This window comes from Saccopteryx bilineata, chromosome 4 (genome assembly GCF_036850765.1).
Source record: "Saccopteryx bilineata isolate mSacBil1 chromosome 4, mSacBil1_pri_phased_curated, whole genome shotgun sequence".
Classification (NCBI taxonomy): domain Eukaryota; kingdom Metazoa; phylum Chordata; class Mammalia; order Chiroptera; family Emballonuridae; genus Saccopteryx; species Saccopteryx bilineata.
Window position 1 is genome coordinate 80,793,137 of NC_089493.1, and position 27,029 is coordinate 80,820,165.

The 27,029-nt window shown below is 44.7% G+C and overlaps 1 protein-coding gene and 1 pseudogene across 1 annotated transcript in view; one reads left to right on the forward strand and one right to left on the reverse strand.

Annotated features, from left to right (window-relative positions):
• Positions 1-27,029, forward strand: part of DNAJC17 (DnaJ heat shock protein family (Hsp40) member C17) — a 57,305-nt gene that overhangs the window by 11,565 nt on the left and 18,711 nt on the right. The window lies entirely within an intron of this gene.
• LOC136333917 (TATA-binding protein-associated factor 2N pseudogene) lies at positions 3,256-4,905 on the reverse strand (annotated as a pseudogene).

Consider the following 27,029-nt stretch of genomic DNA (forward strand, 5'->3'; position numbering starts at 1 on the left):
GCTTGAGTGTGAGGTTGCCAGCTTGAGCATGAGCTCGCCAGCTTGACCTCAGGATCATTGACACAATCCCAAGGTCTCTGGCTTGAGCAAGAGTTCACTGGCTCAGATTGAGCCCCCCAGTCAAGGCACATATGAGGATCAACCAATGAACAACTAAAAAGTGAAGCAATTATGAGTTAATACTTCTCATATTTCTCTTTCCTCTCTCTCTCTCCCCCTCTCTCTAAAAGAAAAAGAATCAATCAATGAATGCATAAATAAGTGGAACAACAAACTGATATTTCTTTTCTCACTCTCTCCCTTCTCTCTCTCTATAATCAATAACTGTTTTTAAAAATTATATTTCAGAAATGTGGTACTCCCACTGAGTAGGTAGGAGATTGCCCATGTCTCTGCTGGCAACCACTGCCCTGAGTTTTTTGGTTTTTGGTTTTTTTTTCTGACAGAGGCAGAGAGAGACAGATAGGGACAGACAGGAAAAGAGAGAGAATGAAAAGCATCAATTCTTTGTTGTAGCATCTTAGTTGTTAATTGATTGCCTTCTTATATGTGCCTTAGCCAGGGTGCTACAGCAGAGTGAGTGACCCCTTGCTCAAGCCAGTGAGTGACTTTGGGCTCAAGCCAGCAACCCTGTGCTCAAGCTGGTGAGCCCACACTCAAGCCAGATGAGCCCACGCTCAAGTTGTCTACCCTGGGGTTTTGAACCTGGATCCTCTATGTTCCAGTCTGATGCTCTATCCACTGTGCCATCGCCTGGTCAGGCCTGAGTTTTGAAATTAGTATGCGGTGTGCGCAGTACATACATTAGCCAGAGCAGGCACACACATTTCTTTCTCTTTCTCTTTCTTTTTCTTTATTTTTTCTTTTTCTTTTTCTCTTTCTCTCTCTCTTTCTTTCTTTTTTCTCTCTCTTTTTCTTCCTTCCTCCCTCCCTCCTTCCTTCCTTCCTTCCTTCCTTCCTTCCTTCCTTCCTTCCTTCCTTCCTTCCTCCCTCCCTCCCTCCCTCCCTCCCTCCCTCCCTCCCTCCCTCCTTTCCTCCCTTCACAGGAAGGGAGAGAGAGAAGCATCAACTCATTGCTTTAATTGTGCATTGATTGCTCCTTCTACGTGCCTTGACCAGGGATTGGACCAGAGACCTCGGTCTCAAGTTGAGCCAGAGACCTCTTGCTTAAACCAGAGACCTTGGGCTCAAGCCAGCAACCTTGGGTTCAAGCTGGTGACCTTGGGATCGTGTTGACCTGCACTCAAACCAGTGATCCCACACTCAAGCCAGTGACCTGTACTCAAGCTGGTGAGCCTGTGGTCAAGTCAGTGACCTTGAGTTTTGAATGGGTGAGCTCAGCAGTTTGGGTCAATGCTGTATCTACTGTGCCACCACCTGTCAGGTGGCACACTCACTTTATGAAATCACACTATAGTGTTTTCCCTGCTTCCTTTTGGCTTCCTTTTTCTTTCTATGTGAGTATTTTAGAGGAGTTTAGAATCATTTCCCACAAACACTATTTGATTCCACAAACTTTTAACTGACTACCGTGTGCTTATTCCAGATGGTTCTAGGGATACAAATGTGAAGACAGCGATCCCTGTATGGTCACCCCAGCTTGTCTGTTTCAAGATGCCCTGTCTCTTGATCCTGTGGCCCATCATTGTGAAATGCAGAGGATAAAGCTGATAATTCTAGGTGCTGACATTTTCTAATCAGATGATGATTTCACCTGGCCTGTGGTGGCGCAGTGGATAAAGCTTTGGCCTGGAATGCCAGGGTTGCAGGTTCGAAACCTTGGGCTTCCCTGGTCAAGGCACATACAACAAGCAAGCAATGAACAACTAACATGAAGCAGCTATGAGTTGATACTTCCCATTCCATGCTCCCCTTTCTCTCCTGTCTCTGTAAAACCAATAAATAAAGTAAAAAAAACCCCCAAAAAACAGATGATGATTTCCTAGAGAAGGTCACCGCTGTAGAAAATAGCAGTGTTTATAACTAATCTTAACTAGTAAGGCCAAGAATTGTTGCTTATTATATCAACTGTGTGTTGAGAATGGGTGGAAATCACAATACAGATCACTGGGTGATGTTTGGAATTGTAAATGTGCCTTTATAATGTTCATTGTACTTACCACCAGTGATAATTAAGAGAGTGGACTTTGGAATCGGATATATATATATATATATATGTTTTGTTTTTCCTCTCACAAAACAATACCTGGCTTGTGGTGGCACAGTGGATAAAGCATCCACCTGGAATGCTGAGGTCGCCGGTTTGAAACCCTGGGCTTTGCCTGGTCAAGGCACATATGAGAAGTAACTACTATGAGTTGATGCTTTCTGCTTCTCCTCTCTCTTCTTCTGTCTCTCCCTCTCTTTCCTCTCTCTAAAAAAAAAAAAAAATCAATAAATGAAAAAAAAAATAAACAAACAAACAAAAAAACCAAGGACCCTTTATTGCAGTATTAAAAACATTTCCCGGCCTGACCTATGGTGGCGCAGTGCATCAGGCATCGACCTGGAATGCTGAGGTTGCCGGTTCAAAACCCTGGGCTTGCCTGGTTAAGGCACATGTGGGAGTTGATGCTTCCTGCTCCTTCCCCCTTCTCTCTCTCTCTTCTCTAAAATGAATAAATAAATAAAAATAATTTTAAAAAATAGCCTAATTAAAAAAAAACACAAAAAACCATTTCCCATTTTGTTAATATTCTACAGCACACTTAGGTTCAAAATTTGGGAAGGAGAAGACTGGAAACTAAAGAGGCAAATTTAAGTAGACATTAGTAAAAAGAAACTGTCCTTGCCCTCCCACCCAAATAAAATTCTAAACATTACTTAATTTCACTACTCAAGAAGAGGCCAGGAGAAAAGCAGCAGGCAAAACTCTGACAGTTTCACCCTGACCGGTTGGCGCAGTGGTAGAGCATTGGCTTGGTGTGTGGAAGTCCTGGGTTCGATTCCTGGCCAGGGCAAACAGGAGAAGCGCCCATCTGCTTCTCCCCCCTTCTCCCTCTCCTTTCTCTCTTTTTCTCTCTCTTCCCCTCCCACAATCAAGGCTCCATTGGAGCAAAGTTGGCTAGGGTGCGGAGGATGGCTCCATAGTCTCTGCATCAGGCGCTGGAATGGCTCCAGCCGCAACGGAGCAATGCCCCAGATGGGCAGAGCATCGCCCCGTAGTGGGCATGCTGGGTGGATCCCAGTCAGGTGCATGCGGGAGTCTGTCTGACTGCCTCCTCGCTTTTAACGTCAGGGGGAAAAAACCAAAAAACTCTTGACAGTTTTGCTATGGATCATGTCAGAGACAAAGGAACAGTCAAAACAATCATCATTATGGTTGGTTGCATTAATCATTTCTGTAGTCATTTCCTCCTCCCATTTTGCCTCCATAGCCACCTTGGTGTCCTCCATAGCTCCCACTACTCCTGTCCTCTTTGTAGATACCCCACCCCACTTCAGTCTCCATCATAGCCTTCTCGGTCTCCTCCGTAGCCACCTCCTCTATCCCCACCATAACCACTTCTGTCTCCACCATAGCTGCGTCAGTCTCCTCCTCTGCCCCATGACCTCTGTAGTTCCTCTCTCCACCATAGCCTATTCTCCGGAAATCTCCTTATGAGAGACGAGAGTCCTCTGGTCTGAGTTCATTGCACTGACTGCAGGAATTCCTTGAAGAAAAGTTCATATTTCCACATGGAGGATTAAGACAAACCCAGTCCCCACTTTTGGGTTCTCCACCTCTCTTCTGAAAGTCTCCATGGCTTCTAGATCCTCCATGGCCTTGCCACCCACCTCCAGTTCCACCTTCTCTCATAAATTCAAGTCTTCTGGCGGCAAAAGACACTTTAATGATGGTGCCATGGAGTTCTTTCCCATCAAACCAGCCGACGGCTGCCTTAGCTGAAGGAGGGCTATCAAATGACACAGTTGCCTCCCATTTTGACTTCCCTGTGTCCTTGTCTGTGCAGTTTTCTGGTGTTTGTCTTGATAATCCTATCTGTTGAAAGAACTCCTCCACTTGGTCTGTGGATATACCCTTCCCACGTCCTTGCACAAAGACTATGTTGTTATCTGAATTATCAGATTCTGAATCAACATCTGGTCTGGGTCCATAATCTTTGTGACCACCAAAATATTTGAAGCCATTACCGTCACCACCCCTTGATCCTGTCTTAGGACCTCTTTCATTCTTGTCATACCTCCCACACCATCTTCCTCCTCCCTGTGACCCGCCACATCCTCTGTTATCTTCTCCGTACCTAGTCATATCATGACAGGCATCTGTGGCTGCAATTTTTTCTTTGTGAATGGTAAGACTGCTGGTTTTGATTATAGGAATCATGTTGCTGACCATAATTTGACTGTTGAACAAATATTTAGCATCTGTGTGCCTTGGCTTCCCCATCTGCAGTTCTCCTTGCTGGCTTTGTTGTGAAGCTGGGTCCAGGTGAAACACTTAGCATGGGGCCTGGAACAGAGTACATGCCTACTACAAGTTAGCGTTCTTTTGTTTGTTTGTTTGTTTTTGTGACAGAGACAGAGAGAGAGAGGGACAGAGAGGGACAGAGAGACAGGAAGGGAGAGAGATGAGAAGCATCAATTCTTTGTTGCAGCACCTTAGTTGTTCATTGATTGCTTTCTCATATGTGCTTTGATGGGGGAGCTACAGCAGACCAGGTGACCCCTTGCTCAAGCCAGTGACCTTGGGCTCAAGGTGAGCTGTGCTCAAACCAGGTGAGCCTGCACTCAAGCTGGTGACCTCGAGGTTTTGAACCTGGGTCCTCTGTGATCCAGTCCAACACTGTATCCACTGCGCCACCGCCTAGTCAGGCTACAAGTTAGCTCTTGATGTTATCACTGTTGTTCCACCTTCCTTACATGGTGAGTGCTAAAGTCAAATATATGCTGCCCAGAACTCATGTCTGAAGTTGTCCCCACCCTTCACCCCTCTCATTTATTCCAGTCTGACAGAGCCGTGCTGATTCATCCAGCACTACACCAGTGATTCTCAGTTGAAGCAGCAGCCAGGGTAGAAAGGAAGTGGGGAATCAGAACAAAAATGAGGATCAGCAGGGTTCACTGTTTAGTTCCAATCTACTAATGAATGGAGTATGTCATCATGGACAAGTAGCATATGGGACTTGAGAGCTGAGTAAGACACCACTTCTGCTTTTGGACAGCTCACACAGTATAGTAAACAATGAGTTCTGAGGTAGAGTGCAGGAGGTTTAATGAAATTATATAAAGATAACGTAACAATAAAGAGGAAGACATGATTTATATGATTGGCAAGATCAGGGAAGACATCCCTCAGGAGATGTTTTTGTGTAAGACCTTGAGGGGAGAAAAGAATATATCACAGCAGGGTTAAAAGTGATCTTCATGCTCCTCTACTCCTCACTTTATAGATAAGAGGATGGAGGAACTTGCCAGAGATAACCCAGTGAGGGCGCGCCAGGCCAGACTGGAGCCCAGGTCATGTTCTCTCCACTCCTCGACAGCTGACACAGGAAATGCTCTCCCGTCCACAGCAGTCTTGCTTTTCATTTGAAGCCCTTTGAAGGCTTCAGACTCACTGTATCTTGGCAGGTATTACTTGGTGAAGCCAGGTGCTTGAAATGCATTTTGATCACTTTGGAAGATTTAAATTTTAAGTGTATTTACTGGGAAAACTACCATGGAAATTTAATATTGACACTTGGGGGGGGTATAGTTTATTATTGCTTTAAGGTAAAGGCTATTGAACGTGTCTGCTAGCTAATACCTTTCTTTAAACCACGTATTTCTGTTATTCCCTAGGATATGATGCACTGATGTTGTTTCTTACAGATTTAAGAAGAGTTAAGTTTTTGAGAATAGACAGGGGCTTGAAGGAACAGCATGTGCACGAAGATGAAGTAAAAGTGCTTCCTGTGACAAAGAATGGAACATTGCTTCGGGTTCACTGAGAATGTGGCAGGAGAATCTGAAAAACGTGTTGTCTTTGGGCCTCTAGGCACTAGGGTGGCTGGGCTTGATTCTGTGGACGTCTGGGGGCCGTTTCTGGATTTGAGGTGTACCTGATCTGGTTCATGGTCTCCAACAGGAGCCTCTCCCAAAGCCTCTCACCTGAACCAGGGACTGAATCCTTGAGGTTGGGTATCGAGCTTGGTTTCGCTTGGTGATGATCCTTTGTTCACCATGGGCCTAACCAGCACTGGTCAGGACCAGGAGCCAGGTATCTCTCTGTATCTCTCTGATGGTTAACTCACTCCTAGGTTTGGTTGTCTAGCTGAAGCTCTGGATTTTTTTTTTTAAAGCCAGAAGGAGTGCTGTGTTTAATAGGTAAGATATCATGAGGAATGACAGGGGGAGAATGTTTCTTAATCTTGGAGAATCACTGTTAATGAATAATGGCTAGGTGGTTTTGACTCTGGGCACTTGTCACTCAGGGAGGCCACCGAGCACACGTCTTCCAGTTCCGATGAAACCATCATCAGTGGGCTTCTTAGATATTTCTTATTTTTCTATTCCCATCTGCATACATCACAATGAGACTGTGGAACATAACCACCCAGCAGAATTTTTTTTTCTATTTTGATTAATTTTAATGGGTGACATTGATAAATCAGGGTACATATGTTCAGAGAAAACAGCTCTAGGTTATTTTGACATTTGCTTATGCTGCATTCCCATCACCCAAAGTCCAATTGTCTTCCTTCACCTTCTAACTGGTTTTCTTTGTGCCTCTCCCCTCCCCTAGCTCCCTCCCTCTCCTCCCCCCACCCCGTAACCTCCACACTCTTGTCCATGTCTCTGAGTCTCATTTTTATGTCCCACCTATGTATGGAATCATATAGTTCTTAGTTTTTTTTTATTTACTTATTTCGCTCAGTATAATGTTATCAAGGTTCATCCATGTTGTTGTAAATGATCCTATGTCATCATTTCTTATGGTTGAGTAGTTTTCCATAGTGTATATGTATCAAAGCTTTTTAATCCATTCGTCCACTGACGGACACTTGGGCTGTTTCCAGATCTTTGCTATTGTGAACAAGGCTGCCACAAACATGGGGGTGCATTTCTTCTTTTCAAACAGTGCTATGGTGTTCTTAGGGTATATTCCTAACAGTGGGATAGCTGGGTCAAAAGACAGTTCGATTTTTAATTTTTTGAGGAATCTCCATACTGTTTTCCACAGTGGCTGCACCAGTCTGCATTCCCACCAGCAGTGCAGGAGGGTTCCCCTTTCTCCACATCCTCGCCAGCACTTACTCTGTGTTGTTTTCTTGATGAGAGCCATTCTGACTGGTGTGAGGTGATATCTCATTGTGGTTTTAATTTGCATTTCTCTAATGATTAGTGATGTTGAGCATTTTTTCATATGCCTATTGGCCATATGTATGTCCTCTTTGGAGAAGTGTCTATTCATTTCTTTTGCCCATTTTTGGATTGGATTGTTTGTCTTCCTGGTATTAAGTTTTACAAGTTCTTTATAAATTTTGGTTATTAACCCCTTATCAGATGCATTGTCAAATATATTCTCCCATTGTGTAGTTTGTCTTTTTATTCTGTTCTTATTGTCTTTAGCTGTGCAGAAGCTTTTTAGTTTGATAAAGTCCCATTTGTTTATCCTGTCTTGCCCATGGAGACAAATCGGCAAATATATTGCTGCGAGAAATGTCAGAGCTTACTGCCTATGTTTTCTTCTAAGATGCTTATGGTTTCACGGCTTACATTTAAGTCTTTTATCCATTTTGAGTTGATTTTTGTGAATGCTGTAAGTTGGTGGTCTAGTTTCATTTTTTTTTGCAGGTAGCTGTCCAATTTTCCCAACACCATTTGTTGAAGAGGCTGTCTTTACTCCAATGTATGCTCTTACCTCCTTTGTCAAATATCAGTTGTCCATAAAGGTGTGGGTTTATTTCTGGGTTCTCAGTTCTGTTCCATTGATCTATATGCCTGTTCTTATGCCAGTACCAGGCTGTTTTGAGTACAATGGCCTTGTACAATAGTATAACTTGATATCCGGAAGTGTGATACCTCCCACTTTATTCTTCCTTTTCAAGATTGCTGAGGCTATTCGTGTTCTCTTTGAAGCTCTGGATTTTTTTAAGTTACTTGGCTGCCTGTTAAAGTCAGAAGGAATGATTTATTTGTTTTTGTAAGCTATACATTAGCTTTCAAGATAATACCTCACACTTATATAACACCAAATTGCTTTCACATAAATTATCTCATTTGATGTGATCTTCAAAACAAGCCTGTGAGGTAGGCAAGGACCATTAGCTCCAGTTTGTAGATGAGAAGACCAAGAGTTTAATTGATTTGCCCAGCATAAGGTGGCTAGTAAATGCAGAGCACCTGCCCAAACCTGAATTTTCTACTCCTTTCTCAGAGTTTTTTCCATGACCCATACTTCAGGGGCAGGTACGACAATAGAGATGAGTCTTTGGGCCCCAGAGAGCCTCGGAACTCCAACTGTGACACAGATAGACATTTGACTGAGTAAAGCTACCCAACCTCAGTGAACTCAACAGGTATTAAGTCAGTCTGGAAAGTTTAAGTAAGTGCATCAAAATTTGCCCTAAGCCTGACCAGGCAGTGGCACAGTAGATACTGTCAAACTGAGATACTGAGGACTCACGTTCGAAACCCTGAGGTCACTGGCTTGAGCGTGGACTCACCAGCTTGAGCGCGGGGTTGCCGCTTGAGTGTGGAAATCATAGACATGAGTCCATGGTCGCTAGCTTGAGCCCCAAGGTTCCTGGCTTGAGTCCAAGATTTCTGGCTTGAGCAAGGGGTCACTCGCTCTGCTGGAGGCCCCCCCCCAATCAAGGCACATATGAGAAAGCAATCAATGAACAACTAAGATGCCACAAACAAGAATTGATGCTTCTCGCCTGACCAGGCGGTAGCGCAGTGGATAGAGCGTCGGACTGGGATGTGGAGGACCCAGGTTCAAGACCCCCAGGTTGCCAGCTTGAGCATGGGCTCATCTGGTTTGCAAAGCTCACGACCTTGGACCCAAGGTCGCTGGCTTGAGCAAGGGGTTTCTCAGTCTGCTCTAGCCCCACGGACAAGGCACATATGAGAAAGCAATCAATGAACAACTAAGGTGTCACAACGAAAACTAATGATTAATGCTTCTCATCTCTCTCCATTCCTGTCTATCCCTGTCTCTGACTCTCTCTCTGTCTCTGTTAAAAAAAAAAAAAAAAGAATTGATGCTTCTCATCTCTCTCCCTTCCAGCCTGTCTATCCTTCCCCCCCTAAAAAAATTTTTTTACCTTAAAATTACTGCAATAGGTTCCATTCAACTGAGGCAGTATTCAAAATATTTTCTGTTTGCATAGCTGCTTCCCTATTTTTTGCTGTTTCTGAGTACTGTTCTTTAGTTAAATTGACTCACTTCTTTTTACTATTTTTATTTATTTATTTTTGAGAGCAGTGGAAGGGGGAGATAGGGTAGGAACAGGAAGCATCAATTCCCATATGTGCCTTGACCAGGCAAGCCCGGGGTTTTGAACCAGCAACCTCAGCATTCCAGGTCGATGCTTTATCCACTGCACCACCACAGGTCAGGTGGCTTGCCTCTTTTTTTTTTTTTTTTTTTTTTTGTGGTGACAGAATTAGAGAGAGGGACATAGGGTCAGACAGACAGGAAGGGAGAGAGATGAGAAACATCAGTTCTTTGTTGTGGCATCGTAGTTGTTCATTGATTGCTTTCTCATATGTGCCTTGATGAGGGCGGGAAGCTACAGCAGACCAAGTAACCCCTTGCTCGAGCCAGCGACCTTGGGTCCAAGCTGGTGAGCTTTGTTCAAATCAGATGAGCCCACGCTCAAGCTGGCGACCTCAGGGTCTTGAACCTGGGTCCTCCACGTCCACTGCGCCACCGCCTGCTCAGGCTTACCTCTTTTTGCTAATATGAATTTGTTTATAAAGGAAACCAGTGCATTAAGGGAAAAATGAATGAGATGTAGGAAGTACCAGGGTCCAGAGGGGATTTCTTCACCCTGGGAGAGGGCAGAGACAGGGCACAGAGAGTGTTTGGGGTTGGGGACCCAGGTCTCCAGGAGTTGGGGGTGATAGCAGGCAGGGGGGAGAGGTAAAGGGCGGTCAGACCTGAGGGGTGGAAATCTCCAACCTGAGATAAGAAGGTGGGCAAGGATTTTGGAGTCCCAGCCTGATAAAGGGTACTCAGGGTAAGGGTGGGAGGGTCAAGGCAGGGCCTGAGAGCAAGGGGCCTCTGAGGAAGAGAAGGGGAAGGAGGAGGTGGGGGAGGAGGAGGAGGGCAGTGGACTTGGGCTCCAGGTGAGTTGCTGATTTGGGGAAGTGGGCCGAGAGGGAGGTTTGGACAGCTTGAGGCCCAGGAGTGCCAGGAGGGCTGAAGGAAGGGGGAACCCAGAGGTGAGAGCCAGAGGGATGGAAGGAGCTGAAGAGTGACCTCAGAGATGGGCAGAAGATCCAGATCCCAAAGAGTGTGTCGGGGCAACGTGGGGAGAAGCAAGTCAGGCCCTGTCCGTGGTCCCAGTGGAACATGCTGCACAGGCCACTGCCCTGAATCTGGACTCTGGGCGTGGTTAGCAGTTTGAGAGAGATGTTGATGTGAGGTCCAGGTTCTCAGAATCGTCTTGATACCACCAACGGGCCCACATTTTGGAAGTTTAAGCTGAGGATGCTGGTCTGGGGGTTGGCTGGTACCCTGCTTACACTGAGCCTTAGGAGGAGTCCGTAGTTTCTGTAGTGACCAGGCATTTAGGGCTTTCTCTGGCGTGCTGTTGCAGTGTGGGCCACAGCTATAAGGGATGAAGGTGACCAATCTTTTAGGCAGAGCAGACTGCTAGGTAAGTGCCCAGAGCTCTGTGGATTACTTCCTGCCTGTGACATCAGGCAGTCATGTAACCTCTGGTGTTCCTGGAGAAATGTCTGTCTCCCCCAGGCTTGGGGAAAATTCCTGCCAGGTGGTGATTACTGACTGTTCCAATTTCTGGAACCTGGCCTTTCTAGCTGATTCATCAGGGTGGCTTGTTCATTCAGTACCTGTTGTCACACAGAGTGGCCGCCCTATGTGTCCTTCACATCTGAGTCCTATCTGTGAGTCGCCATATCTGAGTCCCATTTATGAGTCTGGCTTTTGAGAACTGGGCCTAATTACTTTGTACCACTTACTTAACTGGCTCCAAGTTTTATTATTATAAGAAAAGACTGCAGCCTTTTAAAATATAATGATCTCTTCTTTGTAGGGCACCTTTCTTTTAAGTTAATTATGGCTATTTTATGTTTATTGGACCCCTTAGTGCCTTGTTTTTTGGGGTAAATCAGAAGTTCATTCCCCTAAGAGGCAAAACTGGAAGCAAGTGGATTGTCAGAGGCCCTCCTCTGTGCCAGGAACAAAGCCCACTGGAGATGGCAGGAGACGCAGCTCCCCAGCCCCTCTCCTGCTCTGGGCTCAGGTTGCTACAAGTGGTGGAACCAATTAAGAAGACTCCAGGAAGGGCAGGGTGGCTATTAATTCCTGACTCATTCTTCTCTGTGATGTGGGCTCTGCGGGTTGACATTGAGTTCCCGCAGTTTCTCCTGGCAGTCTGCTCTAGTGATTTCTTCCCTTTTCCAGACTTGATTTCTCAAGAGGAGGTTTTAGGTAGAAGGGGAGATTGTGAAATAGTGGAAGGTCTCCTAGGGTTGGGACAGCACCCACTTCCTTCTACTCCTTAGTGGACCTGAGCGAATTGACATAGTTGAGGTTTTCTGATTGTGTTTTGGTTGAAAACAAATGAATGTTTGCTCCTTTGTTTCGGTAGGTGTTTATTGTGTGCCGACTAAGTGCTAGGTGCAGTTCAGTGCACTGTTCGGGCCCTGGAAACAAGCAAAACTCTGCCCCCTAAAGTACATTCTCTTTATTTGTAAGAGGAACCCCCATAATTTCTTTTATTTTTGTGACAGAGACAAAGAAAGACAGAGTGGGACAGACAGGAAGGGAGAGAGATGAGAAGCATCACTTCTTCGTTGCGACACTTTACTTGTTCATTGACTGCTTTCTCATACCTGTCTTGACTGTGGGGGCTACAGCAGACCGAGGGACCCCTTGCTCAAGTCAGCGACCTTGGGTCCAAGCTGGTGAGCTTTGCTCAAACCAGATGAGCCCGCGCTCAAGCTGGCAACCTTGGGGTCTTGAACCTGGGTCCTCCGCATCCCAGTCCGACACTCTATCCATTGCACCACCGCCTGGTCAGGCCCCTCATAATTTTTTATACCTGTATGCTCTCATTTGAGCTATGGTTGCAACCAGCTTATCTATTTTTCCTGACTGTACCAGAAAAGAAACTGCACACTAGAAGCACTTCCAGGGAAGTGCTGGCATCTGGCACAGACTAGCAGAGGCTGACTAGGGAAGAGACAGAAAAACTATAAAAAGTAAATTTAAGATTATCACTGCCTAAGCATAGGAAAAGCCTGACTCTGCCCTCAGTCACATCTGAACGTGCTGTACTGTTCAGTGGTTTATGTTCTGGGTGATGATCCTCAGACATGGAAGACAGTAAATTCATGTAGTGTCTTAGAACGGAGAAGGGGAGAGGGTAGGCAGTTAGAAAGACATCAGGACTAAGACCATAATTCTGCAACCTGGAGTTTAAAGTCCTTATAGAGCTTCACCTGAGACCTTTGTTGTTCTGGGGCTGGGCCTTGGAGACAGCCTGGTCCTCTGAAAAACCTTGGTCTGGGCAGGAGGCATTGGGTGGTAAATCTCTCAACTGTTACCTAACTCCTCTCTGTGAAGTCTCAGGAAATGCAAATGAATGTTTCTAAGTGTTAAGGAGACCAGAGGACTTCGGGGAAACCTATAGGTAAAGAAGGAAACTGGCAAGTGTTAATTAAGACAATGTAGCAGCTTTTGGCAACTTCCTGTGACTACTTCAGCCTTGCCTAAACAATCTCAGCACTTGCGAACTCAGTTTCAGAAGAGGAGCTACCAACCCCGATGCCTGGAATAGGCAGACAGTCCAGACTTTCTCCCATATCATTCTACATCAGGTGCTTCTATTCTTTGTTCTTCTGAAAGTTTCTCTTTCTTCCCAACTTTATTATAGTTAACAAAGTGAGAGGTAGGGAGGCGGAGAGACAGACTCCCACATGCACCCGGACCATGATCCACCTGGCAACCCTCTTCTGGGGCTGATGTTCTGCCCATCTGGGGCTGCTGCTTTGTTGCTCAGCAACCAAGCAATTCCAGCACCTGAGGTTAGGCCATGGAGCCATCCTCAGTGCCCAGGGCCAATTTGCTCATTCAAGCCATGGCTGCAGGAGGTGAAGAGGGGGTGGGTGGAGAAGCAGGTGATTGCTTCTCCTGTGTGCCCTGACCGGGAATTGAACCCGGGACATCCATGCACTGGGCCAATGCTCTACCCCTGAACCAACTGCCAGCGCCAGTTAACAAGAATGTTGCATCTTTCTGCCCTGAATCTCACCTCTTGAGCTGCTCATAAAGTTAGGATTATTTCATAATGAACAGTATTGACACTGGAAGCTTTTTCAAAGGCCTGCTTTAGAAGAGTTGTGCTTACATGATGAGAAATTCTTCAGGCAGCAGTCACTGCAGGAAGGTTGGGCAAAATTGGGAATCCAATTTATAACACAAAACACCAAACTCTAGGCCAACTGGTTCTAAGTCAAAACTGGCCTGCTAGCCTAAAACCCAGGAATGGGCCCTGCCCAGAGCAGGCTTAGCTGCTAAAGATAGCAATAACTAGTTAATCAGGCCAGACACACTTGACCAGCATCCTTGGGCCAGCTTGGTTTTGGGTCACAGCTGCTCTGGAAGATCTCAGACCACCTACCTGTGGCCTCTGCCTTTTGAATGAGAGTATTTCAGAGCCCCTGGGGGCTAACCAAGGATTGAATTTTAGAACTGTCCACCTCAAGAATTCAAATTGAGCTCTTCCAAGCCCACTGTGGACACATATCCACCCTTGGAGTTATTGTCAGGTTGGCCTCATTTTGAGCTGGTGTCACAATTTATCTCCCTCCCAGGAACGGGTAAGGTAGGGTTTTGGAACTTATATTGAGTGCCTGGTTTTTGTCAGGTACTTTACAAGGATTACTTAATCCTCACAACAGTCCTCTGTATAGGGAATACTTTCCTCACTTTGTAGTTGAAGAATCAAGGCTGAGTGAGATTCAGTAATTTTCCCAAGGTTATGCTAGTTGTTTGTGGAGGATTCATGTGTATTTTGAAAATATATCTTTTAAGACTCCAGACCCTTCTTTCTTTCAGTGAACCATGCTGTCTCCTAGCTTGGTACAATAGAAATAAGCTAAACATTTCTCTGTTCTGTTTTGCTTTTGTTTTTAGAGAGGAGGGGAGAGAGATGAGAAGCAGCAACTTGAAGTTGTGGCACTTTAGTTGTTCATTGATTGCTTCTTCTATATACCTTGACTACTGGGCTCCAGTTGAGCCAGTGACCCCTTGGTCAAGCCAGCAACCTTAGGCTTCAAGCCAGCAAACATGGGATCATTTTGATGATCCCGTGTTCAAGCCGGACGAGCCCGCGTTCAAGCCAGTGACCTTGGGATTTCATTTCTGTCCTGGCAGAGTCCCCTGAGCATGACCTTGGGATTTCAAACCTGGGATCTCAGCATCCCAGGTCAACACTCTCCATCGCACCACCACTGGTCACAGGCTCCTGTGTTTTTTTGAAACATAATTGACATATACTATAATATTAGTTTCAGGTATACAACGTAATTTACGGTATGTGTGTACTGGAAAATGATCACAAGTCTAGTTAACATCCATCACCAACACGGTTACAATTTTTTTCTTATGATGGGAACTTTTAAGATCTACTTTCTTAACAACTTTCAAATATATTGTAGTATTATTAACTCGAGTCACTGCGCTGTGCATTACATCCCCAGACCTTTTGATCCCCTTTACCTATTTTGCCCACCCCCACCCACTGCCGCTAGCAACCACCAGTCTGTTCTGTGTATCAATGAGTTCAGGTTTTCGTTTGTTTTTTTAGATCCTACATATATGTGAGATCACATGTATTTGTCCTTTTCTGAGTTATTTCACTTAGCACAATGCCTTCAAGCTCTATCTATGTTGTCACATATGGCAAGATTTTAATCCTTTAAAAAAATTTTATTGATTGATTTTATTTTTATTTTTTTACAGAGAGAAGGATAGATAGGGACATACAGACAGGAACGGAGAGAGATGAGAAGCATCAATTATCAGTTTTTTGTTGGGACACCTTAGTTGTTCATTGATTGCTTTCCTCATATGTGCCTTGACCCGGGGGCTTCAGCAGACCGAGTAACCCCCTTGCTTGAGCCAGCGACCTTGGGTCCAAACTGGTGAACTTTTTTGTTGTTGTTGTTCAAGCCAGTGAGCCTGAGCTCAAGCTGGCCTCGGGGTATCGAACCTGGGTCCTCTGCATCCCAGTCCGACGCTCTATCCACTGCGCCACCACCTGGTCAGGCTATTTATTGATTTTAGTGAGAGAAGAAGGAGAGAGAGAAACAGTAACATCTATCTGTTCTGTATGTGCCCTGACTGGGAATCAAACCAGCAATGTCTACACTTTGGAATGAGGCTCTAACCAACTGAGCTATCCAGCCAGAGCAAGATTTTCATCTTGCCTGACCATGTGGTGGCGCAGTGGATAGAGCGTCAGACTGGGATGCGGAGGACCCAGGTTCGAGACCCTGAGGTCACCAGCTTGAGTGTGGGCTCATCTGACTTGAGCAAAAAAAAAAAAAAAGCTCATCAATGTAAGGTCAGTGGATAATGAGAGATGGTCACGTGGGGAACCCAGGCCTGCGAACTTTGGCTAGGACTGCCCACAGCCAAGCGCACCAAAAGAAACTTCCTAGGAGTCCTTGGAAAAAAAGCAACTGACTGTCAGCCAGTGAGATTTCTCTATGTCATATTAGCCCGACTTCCCTAGAGGGACCCCTTTTTAAATATACCCACGCGGTCTCTCCGTGCGCACGTGATTTTCCTGACCTCCATCTTCCAGGCTAGTGAGTCTCGTCCGAGGAACGCTGTGTACTGAATAAAGCCTTTTGAACTTACCACACTTGGTGGCTCCGAGACCTGTTCCTTCTCGCTGGGGAAAAAGACCTTACAATTAGCTTGGATCCAAGGTCGCTGGCTTGAGCAAGGGGTCACTCAGTCTGCTGAAGGCCTGCAGTCAAGGCACATATGAGAAAGCAATCAATGAACAACTAAGGTGTCACAATGCGCAACGAAAAACTAATGAGTGATACTTATCTCTCTCCGTACCTGTCTGTCCCTGTCTATCCCTCTCTCTGACTCTCTCTCTGTCTAAGGGGGGGGGGTTCATCTTTTTTATGGCTGAATAATATTCCTTTGTATGTATATGCTACATTTTCGTTATACATTCACCCATCAATGGATATTTAGGTTACTTCAGGTTACTTCTGTGTCTCAGCTATTGTAAATAATGCTACTGTGAATATGGGGGTGCATATATCTTTTTGAGTTAGTATTTTCATTTTTTTCTGGTCTATACCCAGAAGTGGAATTGCTGTATCATATGATAGTTCTATTTTTAATTTTTTGAGCAACCTCCATACTGTTTTCTATAGTGGTTGCACCAATTTACATCCCCACCAACAGTGTACAAGGTTCTTTTTTCTCCATCTCACCAACACTTGTTATTACCGAATTTCTTGTCTTTTTGGTAATAATATTCATTCTAACCAGTATGCAGTGATATCTCATTGTGGTTTAGATTGACATTTCCCTGTTGTTTAGTGATGTTGAGCGGCTTTTCATGTACCTGTTGGCCATCTGTAAGAAAAATGTCTCTTTAGATCCTCTGCCCATTTTTTTTTTTTTAAAGCAAGAGACAGAGAGAGAGGTTAGGGGGACAGAGAGACAGGAAGGGAGAGAGATGAGAAGCATCAATTCTTTGTTGTGACATCTTAGTTGTTCATTGATTCCTTTCTCATATTTGCCTTGACCGGGGTGGGGGTCTCCAGCAGAGCAAGTGACCCCTTGCTCAAGCTAGCAACCTTGGGCTTCAAGCCAGCAACCTTGGAGTCATGTCTATGATCCTGCACTCAAACTGGTGAGCCCACGCTCAAGCCAGATGAGCCTGTGCTCAAGCCAGTGACCATGGCTCCTCAAACCTGGGTCCTCAGCATCCCAGGCTGACACTCTATTGACTGCACCACTGCCTGGTCAAGCCCATTTTTTAATCAGGTTGTTTGGTTTTCTTGATATTGAGTTGAATGAGTCCTTTATACATTTTGGATATTAACCTTTATCAGCTGTATGGTTTGCAGATATTTTCTCTCATTCTTTAGGCTGATTTCATTTTGTTGATTTTTGTTTTCTCTTGTTCTTTGCTGTGCTTTTTAGTTTGATGTAGTCCCACTGGTTTTTTGTTGGTTTTTTTGCTTTTGTCCTTTGCTTTTGGTGTCAAATCCAAAAACTTATTGCCAAGACTGATGCCAAGTTGCTTACCATCTGTTTTCTTCTAGAAATTGGTGGTTTCCAGTCTTAACTTTCAAGTCTTGAACCCATTTTGAGTTTATTTTTTTGTTTGGTATAAGAGTTCATTCTTTTGCATATAGTTGTCTAATTATCCCAACACTATCAAAGGAACTGTCCTTTCCCATGTATATTCTTGGCTCCTTTGCCATAAATTATAGAGCTTGAATGTGTGAGTTTATTTTTGGGCTCTATTCTGTTCCATTGTTCTGTGTGCGTATAGACCATACTGTTTTGATTACTATAGTTTTGTAATATAGTGTGAAATCAAGAAATATGATGCCTATAGCTTTGTTTTCTCAAGATTGCTTTGGCTATTTAGGGTCTTTTATGGTTTCATACAAATTTTAGGATTGCTTTTTGTATTTCTGTGAAAAATTCCATTGATATTTTGACCGGAGTTGCATTGAATCTGTAGATTGCTTTTGGTAGATAGACATTTTAACAATATCAATTCTTTCAATCTATGGGCATGGAATATCTCTCCACTTATTTGTGTTTTATTCAATTATTTTTATTTTTATTTATTTTTTTTAAAGATTTTATTTATTCATTTGAGAGAGGAGAAAGAAAGAGAGAGAGGGAGAGAAGGGAGACACAAGGGGGGGGAGGAGCAGGAAGCATCAACTCCCAACTTCCATATGTGCCTTGACTGGGCAAGCCCAGGGTTTGGAACTGGCGACCTCAGTGTTCTAGTCGAGGCTTTATCCACTGCGCCACCACAGGTCAGGCTCAAATTTTTTTTTTTTTTGTATTTTTCTGAAGCTGGAAATGGGGAGGCAAACAGACTCCCGCATGCGCCTGACGGGGATCCACCCGGCACGCCCACCAGGGGGCGATGCTCTGCCCATCTGGGGCGTCGCTTTGTTGCCACCAGAGCCACTCTAGCGCCTAAGGCAGAGGCCATGGAGCCATCCCCAGCACCCGGACCATCTTTGCTCCAATGGAGCCTTGGCTGCGGGAGGGAAAGAGAGAGACAGAGAGGAAGGAGAGGGGGAGGGGTGGAGAAGTAGATGGGCGGTTCTCCTGTATGCCCTAGCCAGGAATCGAACCCGGGACTTGCACACGCCAGGCCGACGCTCTACTACTGAGCCAGCCAGCCAGGGCTCAATTATTTTTAAATCATTGTTTTACAGTTTTCAGTGTACAGGTCTTTAACTTCCTTGGTTAAATTTTTTCTTTTTTTCTTTTTTTTTTTTTTACAGAGACAGAGATAGACAGGGACAGACAGACAGGAATGGAGAGAGATGAGAAGCATCAATCATCAGTTTCTCGTTGCGCCTTGCGACTTCTTAGTTGTTCATTGATTGCTTTCTCACGTGGGCCTTCAGCAGACCGAGTAACCCCCTGCTGGAGCCAGCAACCATGGGTCCAAGCTGGTGAGCTCTTTGCTCAAGCCAGATGAGCCCGCGCTCAAGCTGGCGACCTCGGGGTCTCGAACCTGGGTCCTTCCGTATCCCAGTCCGACGCTCTATCCACTGCGCCACCACCTGGTCAGGCTTAAATTTATTCTTGGGTATTCTTTTTGATGCAGTTATAAATGGGATTGTTTTCTTAACTTCTCTTTTTTATAGTTTATTATTAGTGTATAGAAATGCAACTGATTTTTAATATTGATTTTGTACCTTCAACTTTACTAAGTTCATTTATTAGTTCTAATAGTCTTTTGGTGGAATCTTTAGGGTTTTTTATATGTGATATGTCATCTGCAAATAGTGACATTTAAAAAAAAAATTTTTATGGACTGATTTTTTTTTTTTTGTATTTTTCTGAAGTTGGAAACAGGGAGGCAGTCAGACAGACTCCCGCATATGCCCCCGACCAGGATCCATGTGGCATGCCCACCAGGGGGCGATGCTCTGCCCATCTGGGGCATCGCTCTGTTGCAACCAGAGCCATTCTAGCACCTGAGGCAGAGGCCACAGAGCCATCCTCAGCGCCCGGGCCAACTTTGCTCCAATGGAGTCTTGGCTGCGGGAGGGGAAGAGAGAGACAGAGAGGAAGGAGAGGGGGAGGGGTAGAGAAGCATATGGACGCTTCTCCTGTGTGCCCTGGCCAGGAATCAAACCTGAGACTCCTGCACACCAGGCTGATGCTCCACTGAGCCAACCGGCCAGGGCCAATAGTGACAAATTTACTTCTTTCTGTCTGATTTAGATGCCTTTTACTTCTGTTCTTTTTATCTTTTTTTGCCTAATTTTTCTGATTAGGACTTCAATACTATGTTAAGTAAAAGTGGTGAGAATGAGCATCCTTTCTTTTTTAATGATCTTTGAGGAAAAGCTATTTATTTATTTATTTTATTTTTTGTATTTTTCTGAAGTTGGAAACGGGGAGGCAGTCAGAGGGAATCCCGCATGCGCCCGACTGGGATCCACCCAACATGCCCACCAGGGGGCGATGCTCTGCCCATCTGAGGCGTTGCTCTGTTGCAACCAGAGCCATTCTAGCGCCTGAGGCAGAGGCCATAGAGCCATCCTCAGTGCCCGGGCCAACTTTGCTCCAATGGAGCCTTGGCTGAGGAAGGGGAAGAGAGAGGGGAAGAAGAGGGGAAGGGGTGGAGAAGCAGATGGGCGGTTCTCCTGTGTGCCCTGGCCAGGAATCGAACCCAGGACTCCTGCATGCCAGGCCGATGCTCTACCACTGAGCCAACCGGCCAGGGCTGATATATTTATTTATTTATTTTAACGAGAGGAGAGGAGATAGTGAGACAGACTCCATTATGCTCCCTGACTGGGATCTACCTGGCAACCCCTTTCTGGGGCCAATTCTCAAATCAGCTGAGCTATTTTTAGCACCTAAGGCTGGTGCTTGGACCAATGAGCTATCCTCAGTGCACTTGGCCGACACTGAAACCAATTGAGCCACTGGCTGCGGGAGGGGAAGAGGGAGAGAAAGGAGGGGAGAAGGAGGAGAGAAGCAGATGGTTGCTTCTTATGTATGCCCTGGCCAGTGATTGAAACCAAGATGTTCAAACACTGGCCAATGCTCTATCCACTGAGCCAAGTGACCAGGGCCCCTTTCAGCTTTTCACCATTACGTATTGTTAGCCATGGATTGTCATATATTACCTGTATTATGTATTCACACGAACAGTGTACAAGGATTCTCTTTTCTCCATCTCACCAACACTTGCCTGTACTCACTTTATTGAGAATTTTTATCATAAATGGATGTTGAATTTTGTCAAATGCTTTTCTACATCCATTGAGCTGATCATGAAATGAACATATGATTTTTATTCTTTCTTTTTTTAATTAATTTTTCCATTAATTTGAGGGACAGAGAGAGAGGAATTGGGAAAAAGAGGAGGAAAGAGAGATGGAGAGAGATGCATCATTGTTCCATGTAGTTGTTCCATTTAGTTGTGCACTCATTGGTTGCTTCTTGTATGTGCCCTGACTGGGGATGGGATCGAACTGGTGGCCTTGGTGCACCTGGATGATACTCTGTCCACTGAATCACCCAGCCAGGGCCTATCCTTTACAGTGATACCTTGACACATGAGTTTAATTTGTTTCATGGCCAAGCTCATGACTCAATTTGCTTGTGTGTCAAATTGAATTTTAATTAAGGGGAATGCAATTAATCTGTTCCAGCCCCCCCAAACCACACAAATTTTTTGTTTTATATGCTTTTAAATAAGAAAATGTACTTTGTAAATAAAAAATACATATACATACATACACACACACACACAATAAGAGAGAATGTAAAGAAATAAACTGGTTTATGAAGTGTATTTACCTTCAAGGTCAGGTGAAGATGCTGGGGGAGGGGATGATATATTAGCATAAAAATGGTCCTTCCCAAGCAGGAAGGTAATTAGCGATTTCACAGACAGCTGCCAGCGCCATTTTTAACAATAAAAGTGAGGAAACTCAGAAAATACAGATTTTACAAACTCATTTGCCCAACAATCTTTTTTTTTTTTTTTTTTTTTTTGCATTTTTCTGAAGCTGGAAACAGGGAGAGACAGTCAGACAGACTCCCGCATGCACCTGACCGGGATCCACCCGGCACGCCCACCAGGGGGCGACGCTCTGCCCATCCTGGGCGTCGCCATGTTGCGACCCTCCTGGGTGTCGCCATGTTGCGACCAGAGCCACTCTAGCGCCTGGGGCAGAGGCCACAGAGCCATCCCCAGCGCCCGGGCCATCTTTGCTCCAATGGAGCCTTGGCTGCGGGAGGGGAAGAGAGAGACAGAGAGGGAGGCGCGGCGGAGGGGTGGAGAAGCAAATGGGCGCTTCTCCTATGTGCCCTGGCCGGGAATCGAACCCGGGTCCTCCGCATGCTAGGCCGACGCTCTACCGCTGAGCCAACCGGCCAGGGCCCAACAATCATTTTTTTCACTGACTTTTGGCTTTTTTGCCACACTTTCCTTGCTTTCACTTAGAGGCCGTTTCAATAAAAACTTTTCCATGGAAGTTTGTTTCTTCCTCCCTCTCAGAACATTCAGCAGGCTATCTAGTGGAGGGTGGCAGAAGCACGTGATTCAAATATCCACTCATGGCTTAAAGCAAAAAATGCCACGAGTGACTGCTTGTCTCAAATTGCTCATGATTTAAAGTGCTCGTGTGTCGAGGTACCACTGTATTTTCTTAATGTGGTGTATCACACTGATTAATTTGCAGAATTTGAACCACCCTTGCATCCCTGGAACTAATCCCATTTGATCATGGTGTTTGATTCTTTTAATTCTTTTAATGTACTATTGAAGTCAGTAGACATCAGTGATATCAGTTGTATCTCTACTTTTATTTCTGATTTTTATTTTGCCTCCTTTCTCTTTTCTTCTTGATAAATTGAGCTCAAGATTTGTCTGTTTTGCTTATTTTTCAGAAAACCAGCTCTTAGTTTCATCTATCTTGTCTATTGGCTTTTAGTCTCTACCTCATTTATTTCCACTCTAATCTGTATTATTTTCCTACTTTTACTAACTTTGGGCTTCATTTGTTTTTCTTTTTCTCATTCCTTAAGGTGTAAAGTTAAATTGTTTATTTAAGATCTTTCTTGCCTGGCTGGGTGGTGGCGCAGTGGATGGAGCGTTGGATTGGGACGTGGAGGACCCAGGCTCGAGACCCTGAGGTCACCAGCTTGAGCGCGGGCTCATCTGGTTTGAGCAAAGCTCACCAGCTTGGACACAAGGTCGCTGGCTTGAGCAAGGGTTTACTTGGTCTGCTGAAGACCTGCGGTCAAGGCACATATGAGAGAGCAGTCAATGAACAACTAAGGTGTTGCAACAAAAAACTGATGATTGATGCTTCTCATCTCTCTCCGTCTCCGTTTCTGTCTGTCTGTCCCTATCTATCCCTCTCTCTAACTCTCTCTCTCTCTGACTCTGTAAAAAAAAAAAAAATCTTTCTTGTTTCTTACTATTAGTATTTATTGCTATGAACTTCCCTCTTTAAACTGCTTTTGCTGTAACCCATAAGTTTTGGTATGTTGTGTTTCTATTTTTATTTTTCTCAAGGAATTTATTTATCTCTCTTGGTTTCTGCTTTGACCGATTGGTTGTTTAGTAGCATATTGTTTAATCTCCACATATTTGTGAAATTTTTGTTTTCTTCTTGTAATTGATATCTAGTTTCATACTGTTGTGGTTAGAAAAGATGCTTGATATGATTTCAGTTTTTAAAAATTTATTAAGGGTTGTTTTGTGGACTAACATATGATATATATTGTGCTTGAGAAGAACACGTGTTCTGTTGCTTTGGGTAATATGTTCCACATATGTCTATTAAGTCCATATGAGCTAACGTATTATTTAAGGCCAGTGTTTCCTTACTGATTTTCTGTCTGAATGATCTATACATTGATGAAAGTAGGAGAGAGCGTACTCCAGATATGCCAAGTTTGCAGGTTTAACCATGGGTCAGGGCACATACAAGAATTAACCAATGAATGCATAAATAAGTCAAACAAATTGATGTTTATCTCTTTTTCTTTTTCTGTCTCTCTCTTTCTGTCTATCTCTCCCCATTTCTCTCTCTTTCTAAAATCAGTAAATTAAAAATATTTCTTTTTTGCCTGACCAGGCGGTGGCACAGTGGATAGAGTGTCAGACTGGGATGTGGAAGGACCCAGGTTCGAGACCCTGAGGTCGCTGGCTTGAGCAAGGGGTTACTCGGTCTGCTGAAGGCCCGCGGTCAAGGCACATATGAGAAAGCAATCAATGAAGAACTAAGGTGTCGCAGTGAAAAACTGATGATTGATGCTTTCATCTCTCTCCGTTCCTGTCTGTCTGTCCCTATCTATCCCTCTCTCTGACTCTCTCTGTCTCTGTTAAAAAAAAAACAAAACACATTTTTTTTTAGCCTGACCAGGCAGTCATGCAATGGATAGAGCATCAATCTGGGATGCTGAGGACCCAGGTTTAAAACCCTGAGGTCGCCAGCTTGAGCACAGGCTCACCAGTTTGAATGCAGGGTCACCAGCTTGAACTTGGGATCATAGACATGACCTCCTGGTCACTGGTTTGAACAAGAGGTTACTGGCTCAGCTGGAGCCCCTCAACCCTGGTCAAGGCACATATGAGAAAGCAATCAGCCTGACCGGGCGGTGGTGCAGTGGATAGAGTGTCGGACTGGGATGCGGAGGATCCAGGTTCAAGACCCTGAGGTCACCAGCTTGAGCGTGGGCTCATCTGGTTTGAGCAAAGCTCACCAGCTTGGACCCAGGATCGCTGGTATGAGCAGGGGTTACTCGGTCTGCTGTAGCCCCACGGTCAAGGCACATATGAGAGAGCAGTCAATGAACAACTAAGGTGTCACAACGAAAAACTAATGATTGATGCTTCTCATCTCTCTCCGTTCTGTCTGTCCCTGTCTATCCCTCTCTCTGACTCTCTCTCTGTTTCTGTAAAAGAAAAAAAAAAAAGCAATCAGTGAACAACTAAAGTGCCAGAACTAGCAGTTGATGCTTCTCATCTCTCTACCTTCCCATCTGTCTTTCTCTCTCACTGAAAAAAAATTTTTTTAAAGAGTCAAATAAGTTATCATATGTAAAGAACTTCAAACAGAGCTTGCTATATGGTGAGCATTATATATTGTAATTGCCAGCTGCTATTTTGGGGGTTTTTTTTGGTATGTAAGTTACTTCTGGATTTGTCTCTATTATAAATAATGCTATAAATAAATACCAGTGTTTACAAATATTGTGTAAATTTCTAAATATTTCTTTAGGACAGATTCTTAGAAGAGGACTTGCTGGATCAAAGGGTCTTCACTTTTCGTTGTTTTTTTGTTTTGTTTTGTTTTTTGTGTTTTTCTGAAGCTGGAAACAGGGAGACAGTCAGACTCCCGCATGCGCCCAACCGGGATCCACCCGGCATGCCCACCAGGGGGCGATGTTCTGCCCATCCGGGGCATCGCTCTGTTGCGACCAGAGCCACTCTAGCACCTGGGGCAGAGGCCATGGAGCCATCCCCAGCGCTGGGGCCATCTTTTGCTCCAATGGAGCCTCGGCTGCGGGAAGGGAAGAGAGAGACAGAGAGGAAGGAGAGGGGGAGGGGCAGAGAAGCAGATGGGCGCCTCTCCTGTGTGCCCTGGCCGGGAATCGAACCCAGGACTTCCGCACGCCAGGCTGACGCTCTACCACTGAGCCAACCGGCCAGGGCAAAGGGTCTTCACTTTTCAAAGCCTTCTGATCTGTATGAATGGCTTTCCAGAATCATTGTGTCAATTTATATATTCACCACAAAGCCGCCAACATTAAATTCCATCTTTTTTTTTTTTTTTTTTTTTTTTTTTTTGGATAGAGACAGAAGGAGGAACAGATAGGGACAGGCAGACAGACAGGAAGGGGAGAGATGAGAAGCATCAATTCTTCATTGTGGCAACTTAGTTGTTTATTGATTACTTTCTCATATGTGTCTTGACCCGGGGCTCCAGCCGAACCAGTGACCACTTGCTCAAGCCAGTTACCTTGGGCTCAAGCCAGCGACCTTTGGGCTCAAGCTGGTGAGCCCGTGATTAAGTTGAAGGAGCCCTCGCTCAAGCCAGCAACGTTGGGGTTTTGAACCTGGATCCTCCATGTCCCAGACTGATGCTCTATCCACTGTGCCACTGCCTGGTCAGGCTCTATCTCTTTTTCACTTGTTGTCAATTGACAAGTGAAAAATGACTTAATTGCCCTGGCTGGTTGGCTAAGTGGTAGAGCATTGACTCAGTGTGTGGAAGTCCTAAGTTTGATTCCCAGTCAGGGCACAAAGGAGAGGTGACCATCTGCTTCTCTCCTCTCCCTTCTCTCTCACTCTCTCTCTCATCCCCTCCCACAGCCATGGCTTGATTGGTATGAGTGCATTGACCCCGAGCACTGAAGATGTCTCCACGAACCCTCCACCTCAGGTGCTAAAAATAGCTCAGTTGTAAGCATGGCCCCAGATGGGCAGAACATTGGCCCCAGACAGGGGTTGCTGGGTAGATACTGGTCGGGGCACATGCAGGATTCTGTCTCTCTATCTCCTCTCTGTCTCACTAAAGAAAAGAAAAAAAAAAAGAAAGAAAGAAAAATGACTTAACTGTTGTTTGTGAGACTGAACATTTTTCATGTTTTTAGCCATTTATAGTGTGTTCTCTTTATGATCTTTCTCTATTTTCTTATAGTTTGTTTTTTTCTGTATGAGTTGTTTATATGGTAGGGATTTGGTGTCTGTCATATTTCATGGAGAGCCTTCTCTTAGTTTTTATTTCCTCTGTCTTTTGTGTATGATTTTTGACTCAGATAAAAGTTTTTTCCTTGTAAATCCATTCATTTTGTGTTTGTGTGCATGTGTGTGTATGATTTTTTCCGTTTTAGATTTTAAAAAAAAACTATTCATTTTAGAGAGAGGAGAGAGAGAGAGGGGAGGGGAGGAGCAGGAAGCATCAACTCCCACATGTGCCTTGACCAGGCAAGCCCAGGGTTTCGAACCGGCGACCCCAGCATTCTAGGTCGATGCTTTACCCACTGTGCCACCACAGGTCAGGCCAGTTTTTTCCATTTTAATACTTAGGAATTTCTTTCCCATCCAAAAGGCAGGTTACGGGTCCATTATTTTCTTTCTTTTTAGGTTTTTGTAGTTTTCTCCTCCCTCCCTCCCCTCTTCTCCCTTCCCTCCCTCCTTTTCTTCTTTCCTTCCTTCTTTTCTTTTTTAAAGATATTTATTTATTGATTTTACAGGGATAAGGGTGGGGAGAGGGAAGTATCAACTCATAGTTGCTTCACTTTAGTTGTTCATTGATTGCTTGTTGTGTGTGCCTTGACCAGGCAAACCCAGGGATTAGAACTGGCAACCTCAGCGTTCCAGGTCAACGTTTTATCCATTGGGCCACCACAGGCCAGGCTAGTTTCTTTTTCTTTTATAATTAGTTTTTGAAATCTAGCTGGAATTACTTTGATATATTGGTTGAGATGATGATTCAACTTTTTTTTTCACTTGGTGTAATACACTTTTTGTGTGTGTGACAGAGTCAGAGAGAGACAGACAGAGGGACAGATAAGGACAGACAGGAAGGGAGACAGATGAGAAGCATCAATTCTTCGTTGTGGC